The sequence below is a fragment of the Pelobates fuscus genome, chromosome 12 (assembly GCF_036172605.1).
Source record: "Pelobates fuscus isolate aPelFus1 chromosome 12, aPelFus1.pri, whole genome shotgun sequence".
Classification (NCBI taxonomy): domain Eukaryota; kingdom Metazoa; phylum Chordata; class Amphibia; order Anura; family Pelobatidae; genus Pelobates; species Pelobates fuscus.
Window position 1 is genome coordinate 92174029 of NC_086328.1, and position 4029 is coordinate 92178057.

General features: G+C 37.9%; 3 non-coding genes across 3 annotated transcripts; 1 reads left to right on the top strand and 2 right to left on the bottom strand.

Annotated features, from left to right (window-relative positions):
• Window positions 1–2695: 2695 nt before the first annotated feature.
• Window positions 2696–2768, bottom strand: TRNAT-UGU (transfer RNA threonine (anticodon UGU)). The gene has a single exon. It is a non-coding gene; the product is annotated as a tRNA-Thr (tRNA).
• Window positions 2769–3115: 347 nt separating this feature from the next.
• On the top strand, window positions 3116–3197 carry TRNAS-UGA (transfer RNA serine (anticodon UGA)). Its single transcript has one exon. It is a non-coding gene; the product is annotated as a tRNA-Ser (tRNA).
• A 325-nt stretch (window positions 3198–3522) lies between these two features.
• On the bottom strand, window positions 3523–3596 carry TRNAT-AGU (transfer RNA threonine (anticodon AGU)). The gene has a single exon. It is a non-coding gene; the product is annotated as a tRNA-Thr (tRNA).
• Window positions 3597–4029: the final 433 nt, after the last annotated feature.

Genomic DNA, 4029 nt, shown 5'->3' on the forward strand with positions numbered 1-4029 from the left:
TCCCAGCTCACTCCGCGCGGGAGGAGGGAGCGCCCGCCCGACAGCCTGCCTGCCCGACAATGAAGAGGGAGAGCCCCGCCTGCCCGACAATGAAGAGGGAGAGCCCCGCCCGCCCGACAATGAAGAGGGAGAGCCAGCGGACTGACAGTCCCATCAGCCCCAGCCAGCCACCCTCCTGCAAAGACAAGGTAAGAAACAGGAGGGTGGCTGGAAAATGAGCTCTGTGTGTATGTCTGTCTGTCTGTTTGTGTATGTCTGTCTGTTTGTGTGTATGTATGTCTGTGTGTATGTCTGTCTGTCTGTGTGTATGTCTGTCTGTCTGTGTGTGTGTGTCTGTCTGTGTGTATGTATGTCTGTGTGTATGTATGTCTGTTTGTATGTCTGTCTGTGTGTATGTATGTATGTGTGTATGTCTGTTTGTGTGTATGTATGTCTGTCTGTTTGTGTGTATGTCTGTCTGTTTGTGTGTATGTCTGTCTGTGTGTGTGTATGTATGTCTGTGTGTGTATGTATGTCTGTGTGTATGTATGTATGTGTGTCTGTCTGTGTGTATGTATGTCTGTGTGTATGTATGTCTCTGTGTATGTATGTCTGTGTGTATGTCTGTCTGTGTGTATGTCTGTCTGTGTGTATGTCTGTCTGTGTTTATGTATGTATGTGTGTATGTATGTTTGTGTGTATGTATGTCCGTCTGTCTGTTTGTGTGTATGTCTGTCTGTTTGTGTGTATGTATGTCTGTGTGTATGTATGTCTGTGTGTGTGTATGTATGTGTGTATGTATGTTTGTGTGTATGTATGTTTGTGTGTATGTATGTTTGTGTGTATGTATGTTTGTGTGTATGTATGTTTGTGTGTATGTCTGTCTGTCTGTTTGTGTGTATGTATGTCTGTGTGTATGTCTGTCTGTGTGTATGTCTGTCTGTGTATGTATGTATGTATGTATGTGTGTATGTATGTTTGTGTGTATGTATGTCTGTCTGTTTGTGTGTATGTCTGTCTGTCTGTGTGTGTATGTCTGTGTGTGTATGTCTGTATGTCTGTCTGTGTGTATGTATGTCTGTCTGTGTGTGTGTATGTCTGTCTGTGTGTGTGTATGCCTGTCTATGTCTGTGTATGTCTGTCTGTGTGTCTGTGTGTGAATGTATGTCTATCTGTATGCATGTCATTATGTGTATGAATGTCAGTGTATGTATGTATGCATGTCATTATGAATGTGTGTATGTCTGTCTGTATGCATGTATGTCTATGTGTATGCATGTCAGTGTATGTATGTCTGCATGTCATTATGAATGTGTGTCTGTATGAATGCATGTATGCCAGTATGAATGTATGTCATTATGAATGTGTGTATGTATGGATGTCAGTGTCTGTATGGATGCCAGTATGAATGTATGTCTGTATGTATGTATGCATGTATGTCTATCTGTATGCATGTCATTATGTGTGTATGAATGTCAGTGTATGTATGTCTGCATGTCAGTATGAATGTGTGTATGTCAGTATGAATGTCTGTCTGTATGTCATTATGAATGTGTCTGTGTCTGTATGTCCTTATGCATGTGTGTCTGTATCTATGTTAGTATGTGTCTGTCACTATGTACGCCTGTGTGTCTGTATATGTGTGTATGTCTCAGTATTTGTGTGTCAGTATGTATGCCTATATGCGTATCAGTATGTGTGTCTGTTAGTATGTATCAGTGTGTGTGTGTGTGTGTGTGTGTGTGTATCTGTGTCCTTTTGTATCAGTGAATGTGTTTGTGTCTGTGTGTGTATTCCTGTGGGCGGGATTTGGAGGCGGTCTCTGTGGGCGGTTTTTGGAGGCGGGCCCCCAGGGGCCCAGACCCTGAGCTCAGTTAGGGGCCCCCAAATTTCTGGTGGCGGCCCTGCCTGAACGCAATGCTTTCCCCGGCTGTTCCCACTTCCTATAACCTCCGATCCAGTGCCAACACTTTACTTAGTCTACCTCAATATAAAAAGAAAGCAGCCCGATCCTCCTTCTCCTACAGAGCACCGCATTTGTGGAACGACCTCCTGCACAAGTTAAAATCTTCCCTAAGCTTAAAGTCCTTTAAGAGATCCCTCTCTACATACTTGAAAACAGAATGTACCTGTCATTGTTGATTATATATTTCCTACCTGTTCTATGTTAAATTTTGTATATATTGTATATTAATATTGTATTTGTATTTTATTGTACTCTAACTGTAACAATGCAATGATTTGTGGACCCAGGACATACTTGAAAACGAGAGAAATCTCAATGTATCTTTCCTGGTACAATATTTTATAAATAAATAAATATAAATAAATAAATATACCCGGCGAGTAAAAATGCTATCCCCCCAGATTTTTTGGGGTTCCTACGCCCATGCTGGTGTTGTGACAGCTTGGATGTATGCACATACACAACCACATACATACTTACACAGATATACATGCACATTAACACACAGATACATATAAACACACCAACACATACACACAAATTCATACAGACACTGACACATACACACACACCTAGCACACCTTAATACACATACACAAACATTGATACATGCACACACCATAACACAGATTGACATAAAAACACACACCATGATGCACAGAGGGAAATACACAGACTGACACAGACTACTTTTAAAACATTGTGTAAAAAACATGAAGATTAAAGAAATCTTTATAAATAAAGGAGTGAAGGCCCCAGCGAGATTTGAACTCGCGACCCCTGGTTTACAAGACCAGTGCTCTAACCCCTGAGCTATGGAGCCAAGTATTGAGGCAGACAGCTGTTGCAATGTTCAGTTTTGCCAGTAGACATATGAAGGACATTGTTTTTTCACTAAATGTGCATACTTAAAAGGGTTTTGCCAGTAGACATATGAAAGACATTGTTTTTTTTACTAAATGTTCTTACTTAAAAGGGTGGCAGACTTGACACTTTAATTTCATATAAAATCATATCTCCTTACATATACAAATCATATCTCCTTACATTCCAATGTGTTACAATTGTTAATTAATTGTTAATTGTCAATTAGATATATTGAAACATTTCGTTAGTGTGATAAAATACTTTTTGACTAAGATAGTGTTTTGATGATCAGTACATTATGTAGTAGTCGTGGCCGAGTGGTTAAGGCGATGGACTTGAAATCCATTGGGGTTTCCCCGCGCAGGTTCGAATCCTGCCGACTACGACTTTTTTTTTTTCTTCAACATTTCATTCCTATGCTTTACATCCAAATCTGTAAAGCATTTTAACATTTTTCACATTACTAAATTTCAATTTATACATAAATGCCTCGAATATATTTTTACATTGTATTTCAAAGTAGCAATATAGTGACAATACTCATTATCAAGCTTTTAATTCCGTTTGGAATTGCTGCTACACCTATGTAAATATATATATTTGGTATCTATGTAAACATTCATAAATATTGCAGCTGGTACAATAAAAAAGTGAGGAAGATTGATAACATAGAACAAAGAAAATAATAATAAAAAAATAAAAAAAAATGTAGGCACTGCTGAGATTCGAACTCAGGATCTCCTGTTTACTAGACAGGCGCTTTAACCAACTAAGCCACAGCGCCGCACAATCCAACGAATTCTACTACAGTTTGTATGTTCAGAATGCCTCTGACGTCAAACATGACTTCTATTTTCACTACTGGAGTTTAAAAAAAAAAAAATGGAATAATATATTTTCTAAAACCTGAAAATTATGTTTTACGCCATTTGTTTTTAAGCAAAATACAACAAAGGATATATATATATATATATATATATATATATATTATATATAGTATAGTAAGTTTTATTTGTATACAAACTGTATATATAAAATGTATGTAACTGCATAGCGTGAAGCAAAAGAACAAGTCTACCACTGTATCTGTTTTCATTGAAGTCTAGTTGACCAAATCATATTTTATATACACACTGCATAATATATCTGAAATATAGGCAAATGGATTACAGTTTTATTTTTCATTGGAAATGTTACTGCAGCTAAACATTCTGTAG